This window comes from Juglans microcarpa x Juglans regia, chromosome 6D (genome assembly GCF_004785595.1).
Source record: "Juglans microcarpa x Juglans regia isolate MS1-56 chromosome 6D, Jm3101_v1.0, whole genome shotgun sequence".
Taxonomy (NCBI): domain Eukaryota; kingdom Viridiplantae; phylum Streptophyta; class Magnoliopsida; order Fagales; family Juglandaceae; genus Juglans; species Juglans microcarpa x Juglans regia.
Window position 1 is genome coordinate 28,910,911 of NC_054604.1, and position 17,791 is coordinate 28,928,701.

The window sequence follows — 17,791 nt, forward strand, 5'->3', positions numbered from 1 at the left end:
CTCTGCATGTAGCAGAGGCGGCCATGCCACTCCTAGGTGCTTCTCGCACCTCCAGGTGCTCTGCATCCCGTGGCAAATTGTCGCGTGCTACGGCCCTTCATGTGTGTTGTGGTGGTGGCACCCTGTTGGTGCGTGCCACTTTGTCCGCTGCACCACGACAGTGCCCACAGCTCTGCACACAGCAGAGCACGTTGCGAGGCATAGTCGCACGCTCATGGGTGCTCTTTGGTGGTATATATGGTCAGAATCACTTCATGCACTTGGGAAAAGATATTTTCGTCACAGAAAAAATATTTCCCTAAAAGAAATCTCCATAGGCACAACAAAACATAATTCGGGAACAATCCAATCCCGGTTCTGATACCAATGTTAGAAATACTAGATCAGAATGTACAATGAAAGCGATATTACCTTATAGGAAATATCTCGGATCTAGTACGGTTGTTTCATAGATTCACGATCTTCGTATCGATGGTGGAGTGTGTTATGTGGTAATACTAGAGCAACACTCCCACATTCCACAGCCTAGATGCCGTGACTAGAGAGAGCCATTTGAGAAAAAAAGCTTGTTTATCCAAGTGTGTCCCACCTAAAGAGGGGGAGAGACTATGTAAATAGCCTCTCTAGTGTAACCCATTAATGGCTAGCCATCAAGCCTCATGAAGTGACCTTCATAACCTCAAGAGGAGGTGAAGGGGTGCCTACTATGGGTGCCCCTTTCTTACACATTCTCATATTTTTTGTAAAATTGTCGTATAAAGATCAGAATGCTGTAAATTTCTCAGGTTAAATTCACCTTAGAGTTGTTAAATCCCTAGCCATTATTGTAGTTAAATAGTTTATATTTTATCAGCTCAGCGTTCAACATATAAAATTAAGGTTTCTCTGGAGAATGATAAATGCTGAGAAAAAACAATTCAAATCATTTCATTGAAGGTAGTGATTAAGATTATAGAAACTGAAATGAAGAGTTAATCTAGGAATCTAGAGGACGGGATTTTTTGTCCTTTATTGCTTACTTTGTGAATTGGTACAGAGGTCATGCTCTATGATGATTACGAGAAACTCCTGGAATGCAGGCTCTTGAAGAAGGACGAAGTAGTAAGCTGTGGTGAATCGCTGACATTTAGCGCTTATCTTATTGACATCCTCGATGCCCGGGAAGGTCATAAGCCTATAACTGATTTGAATTCACAAGGAAGAAATATGAAAATCACCGGGAAACCTAGTTTGATGCATCGACAAAAGTTTAGGAACCGTTCGGTTTCTTCTGGTATCACCTTAAATTTGTTCTTTAAAGTTGCTTATGTTTTTGCTCAAGAGGGTCACAAAACTCAGTCATATTTTGGTGTTCATTTCTCAAAGTTTTTTTTGGTATTTTTTATTTTTTATTTTCTTGAACTTATTCCAATTTTTACTCTCATGTTCATAAGATAGACAGAATTATGAGGAGAAGAATAACAAAGCATGGAAAACTTTGAGCCCGTCACGCAAAATCATCAGAGGTCAGAGTCTTAGACGACAGCATTTGCAAAGTAAACTTCTTGTAAAATATCCAGCTCAGGAACTCGGATGCAATTCAATCTATCATTTGCTTTTCCAGTAAAGACGGTACTTGTTTGAGTCGCTCGCATCTAAATATTCCCCACATAAAAAGCGCATTTTGCCTAACATTAACATAGTGTGTATATCGCCTGCATACTCTGAAATTTGCTTGCCTCTCAGAGTTTAAGAAGAGCGAAGCGCAGAAGTACCCAGCACCGCAGACTAGTCCAGATGCAACAAAACCAAGTACGACTGGTTAGGTTGTGAGTCCGGTTGATGTACCTTTGGTGGACAAATTTTTTAATGCATTTCAAATATGACCTTTTCCCTTTGGAGAATGTCTCATGAAATGCCGGAGCATTGTAGAATTGTGTCATTAGCTATACTAAAAGTGGTTGATTGTTTGTCTAATTGATGCTTGTTGCTTAATGTTTCGTGCTTCTAGGGATTCATTGCATTCTGTCCTGTTTCTTTTTCCTAGTTTTGTTTTACCTGTTAACATGTTCCGTTTTGCAGTGTAGAATGGCAGGCTCTGTATACCACACAAGTAACAAAAAGGCCAAAAAGTATCACGATGGCTTCTTACAACTTGTAACATGTGGATCCCTAGGGAGGCCGGTTGGCTTTGCCATTTCGTTTTAATTTCTTCTTCACAAGCCAATCATCTTGTTTGTTGACCTGAACAAGTAAAAAATTATATAACAACCATTCTCCAGGTCCTTTTAAAATTTTTAAATTTATTTTATTGACTTTGTCACCAACCTCAAGTCACTCAATAATGTAACTGGATATCCTCGTTTAATAATGTATGTGTGTGCAGAGAGGTTCACTTAATTTTGATGTCACACTTTTTTGGGGTCTCCATTCAGGTCATGCTGTTTGATGAAAGCAGGAAACTCTTAAATAGCCGGTTCCTTAAGAAAGACGAAGTAATAAGATCTGGCGAATCGATAGCTTTTGATTCTCATTTGGTTGAAATTGGAGAACATGAAGAAGACCGTAAGCCTCAAATCGATTTGAGTGCTCAAGGAAACAATTGCAATGTTGTCAAGGAAACCAGGACATTACATGGAAAAGGTCGGTAAGTATGAAGAGTGAAATATTCCAATAATGCTAATTTGGTATTTGATCAATGATTGCTATGCGCAATACTCCATCCTCGTAGTATTATAGTTGATTTCATTTCAGAGTCGGAGTTTGAAAAGAGTAAACTGTGTAAGTACGGGGCACCAGAGAGTAGTCCAGAGTAGTCCAGTGACATTTTTTCTTTTTTAAACTTATCATTTTAGTTTGTCAGTTTGCTGCTTCATTTCGGAACGTTTTACTTTTTTTACTGACCTGCTGAAGTTTTGGTCTTATAAAAGGTTGAGCTTATCTCGCATAGGCTGTCCTCTCTCTGAAGCTAATAGCATTTCTAAACTTCTAGCCCACGTCTTGAACTGCACCACAGCATTGGCTTTGAGCCAACGTCTCGCAAAAGTCTGACCGTTTTGGATAAAGTTCTTGTTGCAGTAAAGAATTTCTATGTATTTCATTTACTGTAAAGAAGGCTATTACAATTGATGCTTTATAGACGTGAGTTGAAAGAATACAAAGAATCGAATACATGCCTAGCAAATGCTTGGAGTCCTTTATTTTTGGTTTGAGCTCTGACCCTTCTAAAGCAGGAAATTCTTGTTTGGTTATCTTCTTCGGTTAATGAAATTTTGTTGAGAATTCAGCAAGGTTTGTACTGACATGAAGGTGAACTTGGATAGACCAGACAGAGCAAATTATTAGATTGGCGTAAGTTCATCGACATTATTGGTGGCATTGCCAAAGGGCTGCTCTATCTTCATGAAGATTCTAGACTGAGGGTCATCTATAGAGATCTCAAAACTAGCAATATCCATAGAAATCTCATACACCGCCTACCCTTATACATAACATAAGGGGTATCACAATCTACTTCCCTTAAATTCTCGATGTCCCCGTCGAGCCTGTCCATTGTAGGTGACACGGCTCAAGTCTCACATTTTTGGTTGGGATAAGCTCTGATACCATTTGTAACGCCTCAATGGAAACTCCAAACCACATAGCCTATACTTCAAAAGGACTAGTCAATGATACAATTGGAGCCCTATTAGAACATTATAAAGAACAAAAACTTCTCATTCCCAAACAATGTGGGATCCCATATACCACCTACCCTTATCCATAACATATATGGTATCACATTGCATGTCTCCTGAGTATGCAGTGCATGGGCAGTACTCTATGAAATCTGATGTCTTTAGCTTTGGAGTTTTAGTATTGGAGATATTGAGTGAGAAGAAGAACAGGGGATTCTGCTATCCAGACTACCACCTCAATCTTCTTGGACATGTAATCATGTAGAATGGCATTCTACTGATTTATATTTTTAAACAAAACTTGTTATTAACAGTGTTGTTCCTTTCACTGCCAAGTTTGTGAGATGCCTTTGTATTGTGATGCCCTTATAATAGTAACAAGTCACCGGTAATGGAAAATAGGATAATATGACTTAATGAGAGAAAAATTTGTGCTTGCAAAACTATATTTTGTTAGGTGCAAACCGCAGGTACAAGTAAATATATTAAATGATAAATATAATTCATAACTAAGATAATAATAAATAATATTTCTAATTAGTGTCAATTTCTAATAAATAAAATACCTCTCTTTTTTTTTACTGGTTTTTAGCAAGGTATGGAGGATCGCCTTTGGAAGATTGTGATTTTTTATTTATTTATTTATTTATAAAGAGCCGGTAGCCTCACACATAGTGGCTCCGTCCCAAGTTTATTAAAATCTCCTCATCTATGGCGGAGGAAAACCATGGCTACAACTTATAAACTTGGGGGTTACAATAATCAAAAACCAAAACCCAAGTATCCAAAAAACAGAACCAACTTATTTCAACCAATAAATAAATCAAAACAACCACCACGCCTCCTACTAAACCAGACTAAACCCGTATATAAGCCATACCCACCTTACGTGATTATATAACTTTGGTAGCTTGTGTTATTACGTGATTATGTAACTCTGTTGTAGTATCATAATGCGCGAACGGATAACAGGATCTTCATAATAAGAGTACAGCTCCACACTCCAAGATAATATATTGTAATATATCAAGATGTGCATATTTAATGGAAACCCAACTCACAAAAATATGGTTTTTAATTTGTTTCGGGCATGGAGACTATGGATTGTAGATAGAGCAATGGAACTGATCGATGAATCAGTAGGTAATGTGCACACACGATCTGAAGTGTTAAGACTAATTCAAGTGGGTCTGTTATGTGTGCAGCAAAGACCTGAAGATAGGCCAAACATGTCTCTGTGGTTCTAATGTTAAGCAGTGAAATTTTATTGCCTATTCCAAGGCAGCCAGGTTTCTATGCAGATTTATCGTTAGCTCCATCTAGCAACAATGCAACTTATTCAGCAAATGGAATCAGCATCTCAGCATTCGAAGCACGGTAGATACTATCACTTGGTGCAAAGGGGGAGTGGTTTCTTTTGAAATTTGTACAGTTAGAACAAAAGGAGCAAATATAAATACATTTCTTGATTTAGAGCAAGGATTGTTATACCGTACTCGTGTTGTTACTTTGAGATAGAGGATTCTTCTTCAGTGGTCTATTTGGCAACATAACTATTCTAAAGTATTCTCATATATTTCTTTCTCAAATATCACTCAAATACAAAACACATTTTAATTATTATTTTAAATATGTAGTATAGACAATCTCTGTTGTGAAAACTGAGCTACCTCATCCCAACCCATAATAAATTTTGTATTGTTTTTCTTTTTATTCTATTTATGATCATCTGAAAATAAAACCTTTTGAGTTTCCCATGTCAGATGGAGGGGTGCCCACATGGGCAAATCTCTCCTATGCCATAACGGCATGTAAGGCATGGCTTAATCCATTACATGCTTGAGAATAAAAGTGGCAACGACTACTTTATTGCAGTGATTAAAGGCTGGCCTTTAAAGCCAGTCGTATGTGATGCACAGGTAGGGTTATATATACCCCCCCTCAGATAATTCTCGAACAATCTTAAAAGAGTACAAAATCTCTCTCTTTTATTCTCTCTTGAAAAAGTATCAAGACTGTGGATGTGTTGAGTGTTACTCTAGTTTATTCTATGTAATACACTTCACCACTAAGAAGAGATGCTTGAAGCTTGCTAGATTATTTGTTCAGGCTGGATAGACTAGTTGAGCAACTCAATAAGTTGTGCTTGAGGTATTCCATTGTGTTTTTTGACATTGGTATCATAGCATGTTTTTAGTTGATTCCAGTTTACCGAATGCCATTATTTTTTTGCATATATTTTTATCTGCAATGGGTGCCCTCTTTTTGGTTTTACTTGAGTTTTTGAAAACTTTGTGTTGCTTTTGTTGGCTGAGCTGTTGTAAGCACCACAGGTGCTAGCCACACCAACAGTGGTGCTGCATGCACTTGGGAGATGAAGAGCGCACCTCGGAGGTGCAGCGCACCCCAGAAGCACCGACAGCGGCGCTACAAGCACCAACAGTGGTGCTGCGTGCACCCAAGTGCAGTGTGCACCACATGGTGTTGTGCGCACCGTGGGGGTGTTACACGCACTCCATGGGGGTGTTACGCACACTGTGGTGGCGGTATGCGCATCGGGTGGCCTTTGCACACGCCTCATCGGTAATGGTGTTGCGCGCACTGCGCATTGTACTGTTGGTGGTGCAGAGTGCACCATGGTGGTGCAGTGGCACCCAGGTGCGAAGGGACACAGAGTGTGTGTCTCGGTGGCGGCGGTTGCTGCTGGAGTGTGTGTGCATACTGTTCATATGATCAGTGCCCTAGCAGAAGAAAGAAGATGAAGATGACACGTCATATGATATGGGCTTGAGCCCTTAGGCCCATTCCTTTTTTTTTAAAAAAAAAAAAGAAAAGAAAGAAAAGACGATGGGCTAATTTTTAGTGGCCTAGTGTTTATAAGCCCAATTTTTTTTTTTTTTTTTTTTAGAAATAAAATAAGAAAATGGCACACTTGGGTTTTGAACCCAGGACCACCTCATAAAACCAAGCTGGGTGCGACACTGGGTTGCTAATTTCTCTTGATTTAGGTAGGGTTTATAAATGTATTTATTATACATTTTACTCATAATTGTTTTTTGCATGATTTATTTGTTTAGATACATTTTTTTTTATAAATGTTATTTCATTTCATTATATTTCATGTGATTTTTTATTTAATATTTTAGTTTAAATGTGATTACATGTATGTGTGAAATGAACATGTGGATATATGCTTATTTTATCAATTATGTATATTAGGCTTGAATGTTTAGACATTAGCCTTCATTTTTTTTATTTTTTTTGTGATAAAATAGAAAGTTCCCGCTAACTAATCTTAGTTAGTATTGTCAGTGTGAATGATCAGCTGAAAGAATTGCAGTGACCTAGTAAAAACTGTAAATGCACTGATGGGACAATAAAAATGGACTATAATGGTCTTAAAAGAACCATCTTTGTAGACTGGCCTAACATGTTGTTGTAGTCTAAGTAGCTGTTCTTGTATATTGGTCCAAAAGGTTACTATCGTTTTAGTAGAATATGTCTTTACATGTGACTAGGGTTAGATGACTACTTAAGATAGTTGGTGTATGGTTGAGATTCAGGAGGATTTGATCTCCCATATATTTTTTAAATTTGTGCGAAAATTGGGTTAGAAATTAATAATTAGACATTGTGGCTCAAGAGATGATTATGAAGCATAACGATTTTTCGATCTTGCGATTTGCTTGTATTATTTTTCTTCTAACTTGGATGAACACGACAGATTTCTTAGGTGTGTGTGTGTAATATCATTTTTTTGTGGATTTTATAGTGAAATGGCATCCAAGAGTATAGTTGTCGATTTGAAAAATGGGAAAAAATTGGATAGGGAGAACTATGATATTTGGCATCGCAAGATCCAATATGTCTTAGATGAGCAGGAGTTGTTAGAGGCCTTAACTCACTCCCTAACTGAGCCCGAGAAAGGGGACTGAGACCAACACAAGAGAGATGATGAAGCCTATATTGAATGGTCTAAGAAGAACCGTTGTGCATGCATTATCATGTTAGACAGCATGCACAATGATCTCATATGTGATCAGTTAAAAACCTATGACATTGCTCAGAACATGTGTCAAGCACTGAAGATGAAGTTTGGGGGAACTTTAACGATGAGGTTGTGCGAATTGACTATAAGATTTGACTCCTATAAGGTGCGCTCTAACCATACAATGAAGCAACATCTTAGGGTAATGTCGAGCATGATCCGCCAACTCGAGACGACAGGAAACAACTTGACTGATGAGCAATAAGTCCAGGCAGTGATACGCTCACTACCAAATTCTTAGGAGAAAATGAGCCAGAATCTGACGTACAATGAGAACATCAAGGACATTGATGATGTCTCATGCCACTTAGAGCTAGAGGCTGAGCGCCTAGAGGCTGCTAAGCCCAAACAATCGACCTATATGGCTGAGTCTGGTTTGTGCAAGGCATCTAAGCCCAAGCGCAAGAAGTTCAAGATAGGGGTAGCTGTTAGATAAGTGAATAAAGGGTTAGGAACTTCTCAGAGTGTAGCAAGATAGGGAAGTGCGGGAAGCACAAGTCAAATTAGAGTACTTCAATTGCAGAAAAAAAAGACCACTTCGCTCGTGACTACACCGAGTCATAGAAGGTACACTCTTACTATTCTCACATTATTTTTGTAAGTAGCCATGTAATGGTTTCTCATTTCTATTATGTGTGGACTGTTGATTTAGAAGCGACCGAGCACATAGCACGAGATCGAGTCGGTTGTGTGTAGTATCATCGGATTCCAGTAGGGAGTCATGATATCAAGGTGGGGAATGGAGTTAGCATAGAGGTGCTGGGACTTGGTACCTACAACCTGGACTTGTGGGGCGACCACACTCTATTTCTCCATGATGTGCTATACACTCCTAAGATCTGACGAAACTTACTTTCTGAAGTTATTTTATTAAGACTTGGTTTTAAGATTGTATTTGAAAACAATGGAGTTTTCTTATATTTGAGCAATGTTTTTTATGGTTATGCTTTTCTATCAGATAGTTTTATGATCATGGATTTGGATTATTCAAGTATGAATGAGTCTATTGCCTTTTTTTTTTTTTTTTTTTTTTTTTTTTTTTTTTTTTTTTTTACATTTGATAATTTGGATTCATATAAATGACATGCTTGGCTTGGCCTATAGGGCAACGAAAAATGACTAGGTTAGCTAGAGAATGCCTAATAGGCAATCTCACTAAGATCACGTTGCCTATGTATGAACATTGTTTTATGGGAAAAGTTAAGAGAAAACCGTTTGGAAAAGCCATTAGGGTATTTTTTTCCATTGCAATTAGTCCACTCAAACAATTGTGGTCCAATAAGTGTGAGGGCAAGACATGGAGGTGTCTACTTCATCATATTTATAGATGACTTCACATTATGGTCATGTCTACTTAATCTTCTATAAGTCTGAAGTATTATAGTGCTTTAGAAGATATCTTAGAATGGATGAGAATCAGTTAGACAAGAGCTTAAAAGCTCTGAGGACTGACCGTAGACATGAATATCTCTCTGAGCAATTTAGTTGACGAAGCTCTGTGATGAAAAAAGAATCAAAAGATAGTTGACGATGCCAAGTACGCCACAGCAAAATGGCGCGACAGAAAGGAGAAATCGAATACTGCTTAAGATGGTTAGGTCAATGATGGTGCAATCAAACCTACCAATTTCATTTTGGGGGACGCACTTTTGACTGCTGCCTACATTCTTAATTGAGTGCTCTCCAAATTAGTACCTTCCACCCCATATGAACTATGAACTGACGAGAAACCAAATTTGAGTAACTTGCGGCCATGAGGTTCAACAGGTTTTATTCATGATGTTTCTCATAAATATGGAAAGTTAGGCACTAGAGGAAATAAGTTTATCTTTATAAGGTATTCAGAACGTTCTAAAGGGTATGTGCTAATATGTGAACAATCTGATGAAATTGTGATTGAAATTGATTCACGAGATATGGATTTCATAGAGGATGGGTTTCTAAGTAGGGGTGAGGTTGATAGGAGTTTGGAACTCAATGAGATAGTGGGTTAAGAGGAAGGTGCTCCATGAGATTTTGGAGGGATCCATGGTTGAAGTCAGGTGCTCTGGTGGAGTCATGTGCGATCACTGCTCAGCCTGAGTTGAAGGTCAAGGAGTGCAAGCTTGGAGATGGTTGGGATGTGGACTTGATTAGAGCGTTGGTGGGAGAGAACAAAATGGAAGAAATTTTGGAATGTCTTGGTGCGCACAAGGAATGAGTGGATTTACTTATCTAGAAACCGAACCTGAGTGGTGAGTTTACTTCTAAATCGGCATGGGATTGTATTCGAATTTGAGTCCTGAAAAGTAGTTGGTCTAACTGGATATGGCACTCGACATTGCCTAAGAAATATTCGGTTAATTTGTGGAAGGCAATGCATTTTGCTCTTAGTGTTGATGCTCGTGTGAGTTCTTTGGGGATTCCGATTGTTTCCGAATGTGAATGTTGTCTTGGGGGGAGCTTAGAGGACCAAGACCATGTCCTTGCTAAAGGAATGATTGTAGGAGAAATTTGGCAACGTGCTTCCTCCTACTTGGGCGTCCCTTTTGATCCACATAGATCATGGAAAGACAAAATGGAATGTTGGTTTCAAAGAGCTAGTCACTCCACTCAAAGAGTAAGCTTATTCGGCCTTGTTCCTATCATATTAACATGGTCTCTGTGGGTTTGGAGATGTAAGGCATGTATGGAAGGTAGAGTGAATTCGGTGGAGTCCTTATGGTTGTCAATAAAGGCTGCCATTGCTTGGGTGGGTTTGCGGCTTAAAGCTGGTAAGAAGTTTCATGTTGGTGATGAACAAGTTTTAATGGCCTTTTCTATTCCGGTAAAGGGGCCGAAAAATAATCGAGTTTGTTTTGTGAATTGGCAAAAACCAGAGGAGGGTTGGTTTAAACTAAATGTAGATGGGAGTTGTTTGGGTAATCTTGGACATATGGGGGTCGGTGGCCTTATTCGAGATGATCAAGGGAGATTAAAATTGGCTTTTGCAAAAGATTGGACCATGGGACGAATAATATGGCAAAACTTTTAGCACTTTATTATGGTTTGCAGCACTATTTGGAGTTGGGTTTACAACAAATAGAAGTGGAACTTGATTCTCTTTTAATTGTTAAATGGTTGGAAAAGAAGCGATGTGGTATTTGGTATCTGAAAGATTTTTGGTAGAAAATAATGCAGGTTCTTTCAAGTTTGAGGCATAAGGTCAAGCATGTCTATCGTGAGTGTAACGTAGGGGCAGACTTTTTAGCGAGACTGGCTTCTGAGCATGATTCTGGGACGTGGGTACACTTCAACAATATTCCTCACAGGCTAAAAGGGATTTTAAAGGTTTACAAGTTGGGGCTACCTGCTTTGCGTCCTTAGTGCTTTGGATTTAGTTGGGGGTTTTTGAGTTAGTACGGGTTGGTTTATTATTTTGTTTGGTTTTGGTTTTATTGGCTTATGATTTACGGCTTGGTTTTATTGGCTTGGTTTGACACTTGGTATTGACAAGTGTAATTGATGTTACCTTGGTATTCCTCCGCCATAAGTGATGATTTTTTTAATAAACATGAAACGGGGCTGCTATGTGTGTGGCTACCGGCTCTTCTATATATATAAAAAAAAAAAAGGGTTTAGTTGAGAATGAGGAAAAAATTCCTCAAGCTCCTACAAATTTTGAAAATGGCTTGCCTTCAAGTGGGAGCACACTACTTGTTAATCAACCACAACAACCTCAGCCGCATAGAAGCACACATGAAAGTGTTCCCGATTGTCATTTTCAATTGAAGGGGAAGCTTTCATGGTAGCTTCACAAGATGATGATGAGTGTAGGACAATTCATGAGGCTCTCTCCTCTTCTACTAAAGATGAGTGGATAAAAGCACTAAATGATGAGATAGAGTCTATGAGGACTAACTAGGTCTGGGCTCTGGTAAATCTACGGCCAGGGTGCAAGGCTATTAGGAATAAATGGATTCTAAAGATGAAGCGCAAGTCGGATGGATCAATAGAAGGGTACAAAACTCGCTTATTGGCAAAAGGAAATACCTAACATAAGGGTATAGACTATGAGGAGATTTTTTTCACCAGTGGTGAGGTTTGCCTCGATTCGCCTGATTCTAGCTATAGTAGTGTATATGGATTTAGAACTCAATCAAATAGACGTTAAGACAGTTTCAATGGAGAATTAGATAAGGAAATCTATATGAATCAACTCAAGAACTTTGTGGTCAAAGGTCAAGAGCACAAGGTGTGCAAGATCAAATGATCTATATATGGCCTAAAGCAATCATCTAGACAATGGTATCTAAGATCCCATCTAGTCATTCTCTCGAATGGGTTTATGATGGTCACAGAGGACCATTGTATCTATGTCTAAAGATCCAAGAAATGCTTCATTATGTTATCATTGTATATTGACGACATACTATTGGCTGGAAATTTCTAAGGGTTGATAGTCGCCACAAAAGAGTGGCTGTCCTTCAATTTTGAGATGAAGGATATGGGTGAGGCAAAATACATATTGGGAGTTTAGATCTACAGAGATCGATCAAAGAAACTTCTGTGTTTGTCCCTACAGACTTACATAAAGAACGTTCTCGAGCGCTTCCAAATGAGTGAATGTAGACCCATTAACACCTCTATTGCTAGAGGCAAAAGTTTGAAAGAGATGTGTCCTAAGACTCAAAGAGAAATGGAAAAGATGACTCATGTCCCTTATGCTAATGTTGTGGACAGCCTGATGTAGGCAATGATGTGTACTCGGCCAGACATATGCTATGCAGTTGGCTTAGTGAGTAGATTCCAATCTAACCCCATACTGGCTCATTGAAAAGTAGTCAAAAGGATTTTGAGATATCTGAAGGGAATTGAGGATTATGTGTTATGCTATCAGGGTTCGGTTTTGCCGCTGAGAGGTTACAATGATGTCGATTGGGGTAGTGACCTAAATGAGCACAAATCAACCACTAGGTATGTCTTTCTGCTCAAGAATGGGGTCATTACATAGAGCAGTAAGAAGCAACCCTATATAGTCTTATCCACCATGTAGGCAGAATACATAGCTTGCTCAGCAGCAGTTCAAGAAGTTGTTTGGTTACAGAAGTTCCTCAAGCATCTAGACATTGTCACTGATACTTTAGATCCAGTGACGATATTCTACAATAGCATGGTAGCTCTCGCATATGCTAAGGACTCAAAGTATCATGGAAGAACAAAATACATAAATATCAGATATTACTACATCAGAGATATGGTCGCGCAAAAGGAAGTGGTCTCGAAACACATGGTTGCCAATCCCCTGACAAAGCCTATAGAAAGAAATGTTTTTATGGCTCATGTTAGGAATCCAGGACTGCATAGATTGTGAATGTAATTTGTGTTTCAGTTGACATTGAGATGTAATCTTTCGTTTGGGATATTAATGTAATATGATTTTTTTTAGTTCTTATCTTTACCGTATTGTTTTCTTGATACACACACATAAGTTATATAAACAGGCTTAGATCTGCTCACTCACATGAGTAATCGCCTATGGCGCTTGAGTAAGGAGTGGAGATAAGACATTGTGCTCCTAGGTACTTGTCCAATGGGATAAGTTGGTTGACACAAAGATATGTCGCCTTAGTGCGAGCTAAGATGAGGTCTATTGTATTGAGAGGACCATGCATGGGTACCCCACAATCCATGTAGCCTGTGGTTAGCCAAATACGAGATCTTTTTTTACGCCTTGGAGGTGAACAAATGGAGGAACTTGGGTTAGACGCTTAAGGAGCTGCTAGACTAAAATCTGTACAGTGTTGATATATACATACGCTCTTTGAGGAAGATAAATCTATTGTAGCATATATTTCATACTATATGTGCTTATTCAACCAAATGAGTAAGAGAATAAATGGTTCCCTTCTTTCTCACTTAGTGAGTTTTATATTTTATAAGTGTCCTTTATTTACCTTTGACTATGTCATAAGATGAAGGTTGTGAGGGGTTTACTTTACACCTTCAATAATTGGACAATAATATCAAGAGAGAGTGGAGCCGACAGAACCCCTCCCCTTTCCCTCTCTTCTCCTTCGGCCACAACCCAGCCGCTGACCACCACTACTGTGCCGCACCACCACCACCTCACAGGCGACCACCTCTCGCCAAACCTAGCCTCCCCACGACACCTCTCTCTCCCTCTCCTCCTCCCCCGAAATGAGCCTCCTTCCTTCTCGGCTTCTCAATGTTGCTGTCGTAACCTGCACCCAAGCCACCACCGTTCATTGTCGACGGTACTAATAGCCATCGCCAGCTCCCTCCGATCACCACTAGCTCCCCCACGATCTCCCTTCCCATAAATCCCTCTCTCTCACGGGTCTCCACCACCTAGATCCACTGCCTACAGCCCACCTCTCCGCCACTCACAGTCACAGCCTCGCCGCGGCCACCACCTCCTCTCCCTCAGTCCCTCCATGCCCAGCTCGAGGCCTCTCCCTCTCTTCCTTTCTCTAGTTTAACCACCACACGACCCTTAAGGTGTAAGTGCGATGGCCGCTGTCGGGGCCACTCAAGCCTTGGCACCTCCATGGTGGCAACAGACTTTCGCAGACATGGTGGCATAGACTCCTCAGCCTCTTCCTGAGGTACAGGTCCCACTATGCCAATTGAAAGTTCTCAAAGAGGTCCTGTATGTAGCTTTCACGAAGGAAGAGATTGATAGATCTGCCATCCCTTTTCGGTTCTTGCTGATCATGAAGTTCCTTTGACAGAGACCTGGACAACATTCGAGCTTTCATTCGGAGCAGATGGGGTCTCGAGGTACAACTGGTGATTTCGGGTATGCTTAAAACTCGCTCTGTTTTTGTTAGATTCTCTAATAACTCCGATTTCATTAAGGCTTTTTCGAGAGAGAATTGTGAGGTAGAAGGAGTGCCATATCATGTTTTTCAATGGAGTCCTGATTTTGATGAAGACCGTTAGCCACCCATGGTGCCGATTTGGATTGTTCTTCTTGGGCTAGCCCCTAATTTTTACCACAAATCTTTTTTGCGGAATATTACCCTGCCAATTAGCCAATTTATTCGACGGGATAATAGCACTAGGTGCGCTACTCGAACGGATGGTGCTCGTGTCTGCATCAAGATGGATGCCTTTAAGCTGACGTTGGAGTCTTTTTGGATTGGGATGCCTCATCTAGTTTCAAGTAGGCTTCAGGAAGTGTTTTATGAAACACTCTCGACCTACTATAATCGTTGCTACAAGCAAGGCCATAATATAAAGCTCTACAAATGGGAAGATAAGACAGAGGAAAAGGCACATGCAGCGGGAGGAAAGGCGAAAAAAGTGTGGACCCTGAAGGATAAACAAGTAGTTCTTGATAAGGGGGTTCATCATGGTGTGGAGTCTAGTGATCAGATTGTTGGGACCCAGAATGTCGAGACTTTACCAAAGGACCCTTCTGGGATGACACAAGATGCTAGGGAAATAAATTCTAGTGATGTTGTTCAGGCAGTTCAAGTGGGGGACTATGATGTTCAAGAAGGGGAAGTTACTATTGAAAAGCATATGAGTTGTGAGCTAGGGGATAAGGTGGGTTTCCACTATGAGGAATTGGTAGGTGCTTTTGAGGTGAGGAGTGAGAAGGGCCAGGATGGGGTTGTAATCGTGGAGAGTCCTTTAGTTCATGAGGATTTTGACATGTCTAGTGGTTGTCAAGAAAAGGGGGGAGATGGTAGTTGTCGAGGAGGTTGAAGACGAAGAAGAAGACCCTAGTGATACTATATTGAGGATGCACTCAGATTCTGAGGTGGAGGAGCATTTGGAGAATTTGGGGAAAGGTAAAGCCCATTTCTCGAACTCAGAGAATATAGTGGTTAATAGTGGAGGTACACAGGTAAGGAGCTCTATTTGGGCTAGAAGCAAGCCTGAAAAACTCAATTTATGACGTATCACATCTTATTTTGGAACCTTAGGGGTGTTGGTACCTCTAAGAAAAGGTTGGGAAGGTTGGTAAGGAAATATACGTCAGAGATTATTGTTGTGGCTGAACCTTTTTTGCCTGATAGCCAACTAAGTCGTTTACGACAAAGATGGAATATGGCAGGTTGTTTTTGAAATGAAGGTCTTGGTGGTAAATTATGGATCTTGTGGGCTCCAGGGGTGTAAGTCTCGGTGGTGGAAGCCTCGAACCAGTTTATTATGATGACCATGATAACTCATAATAAATGTTTCTGCATCTCTTTTGTATGTTAAGTGTAGGCAAATCGAACGCAGGGACATGTGGAACTCTTTGTCATCTAGTGTAGTTGTGTTAGGAACCTCGGTCAAGTCCCTAAACACTAAGTTCTCCATGCCAATGGTGGTCTTGTGATGACCGAATCCTTGTTCCTCTCTTGCTTGGTTCTTGAGCAATGGTGGTCAAGATGACCACTTGGGTATGGTGAGGTTAGGTGTTTAGGCTAAGATGGGTGTATGAGTGGTGGTAAGGGTCAAGGAATGGTATGGGGTACAATGGATGATGGGCGCATGACACTAGAGTGGGCTAGGGTTGGCGCCACTTGGAAGATAGGGTTTAGGGTTTGGAAGGTGTGTGATGGACTGCTAGGGTTTAGGTTTAGTGTTTGGAAGATGGGAAGGTATGTGGTCGGCTAGGGTTGGCCGAACGAGGCTAGGGAGAGATTTTAGGAAGTTGTTCCTAAAATCTAGGGATTCAATTTGGAAGGTGGTTGGCCGATTATGGTGAAGTGTTTGGGTCAACTAGGGTTCCTAAATTATAGGAACCTAGTTTGGTAAGTGGAGTGGGCAGCTAGGTCAAGTCCTAATAAGGTAAGTGGTAGCCGAATAGGACTTTGCACCAAGGGGGAAAGTGTGTTTCGGCTAGGCTAGGGTTTGATGAGCAAATCAAATATGGAAAGTTGACAAATAATGTGTTGGTCGACTTTTATGAATTGAATGGATTGGAAGAGCAACTTATAAAGAACACCAAGTACAAAATGAAGAGTAATCAAGAACACAAGCAAATACTTATGAACTTGAATGAACAAAAGCATAAACAATAATAATTCAAGACTTGATTCAAGAATTGCACAAGAATTGAATAAACCTCATATATTGATAAACTAAACTTGGATTCACTAATTGCACCATCACACTTATTCAAAGAATTGTAAAGTGTGATTCTCTCTTTGGGATTCACGAATTTCACCCAAAAAGCTCAAGTACAATGGCACCGGTTTGTGATCTCTCAAACAATAGTCTTCCCTCTAGGAGTTTTGCCAAAAGATTCTAAAGCAAATGAAAGATGTCCTATTTATAAGCAATACAAATTGGAAACCCCAATAGGTCCCTTGAAAATAAATAATTAAATCAAATTAATTAAATAAAATAAATAACAAGATAGTAGTTATGGACTAAGGCTAGTCGTGGCATGCATGGCCCATGATGGGCTAAGTTGGTGCATGGTGGTCTTCAGGCTGGTCCATGGTCAGGTGGTGCGGCATGGTTGCTGATGGTGAGCCAAGGTGGTGCACGACATGGCCCAGGCTGGTGGCCTAGGCGCTAAGTCTGCAGGGCATGGGCTGGAGCCATGCTCTGGATGGCATGCCTGGTGGGCATGCCACTGGCCTACTCTGCACGGCACGGGTTGGAGCCATGTGCTGGATGGCATGCCATGAGGCATGCCACTAACCTCGTTAGAGTGCGGCAGGGTTGGGCAGGTGCGCGCGCGCGTGGTGGGTGGACTGGCAGTGCGGCGCATGGGCGCGCGCAAGGGCCACACAGCCCATCAAGGAGCGTATGGGCCTGCGCACAATGACTCGCAGGCGCGCGCATGAGCACGCTCCATAGTTGCGCGCATGAGCGTGCAGCGCATGCATGCACGCCTTGCTGTGCACATGGGCATGCGGCGCATGGCTGCGCGTGCAGGCAGGCCCGCACTAGCCCGCATGTTGGGCGCCCCATGTGTGTTAGAGCACGGGCCAAGGCATGCATGCATGCTGGGCGTCCCGTGCGCGTCACCCCACGAGCCAAGGCATGGTTGTGGGCTAGCCAAGGTGTTTGTCCCCACCATGACTAGGGCATGTGCGGCATTTCTAGAGGCAACTCGACGTGGGGGTCTAACAAGTTGCCTCCATGCCTTGGGTTG

General features: G+C 40.9%; 1 long non-coding RNA gene across 1 annotated transcript; it reads left to right on the forward strand.

Moving 5' to 3' along the window:
* The first annotated feature begins 1,071 nt into the window (after positions 1-1,071).
* Positions 1,072-1,764, forward strand: LOC121236012. Its single transcript, XR_005934638.1, has 3 exons — positions 1,072-1,273; positions 1,434-1,505; positions 1,726-1,764. It is a non-coding gene; the product is annotated as an uncharacterized LOC121236012 (long non-coding RNA).
* The last annotated feature ends 16,027 nt before the right edge of the window (positions 1,765-17,791 follow it).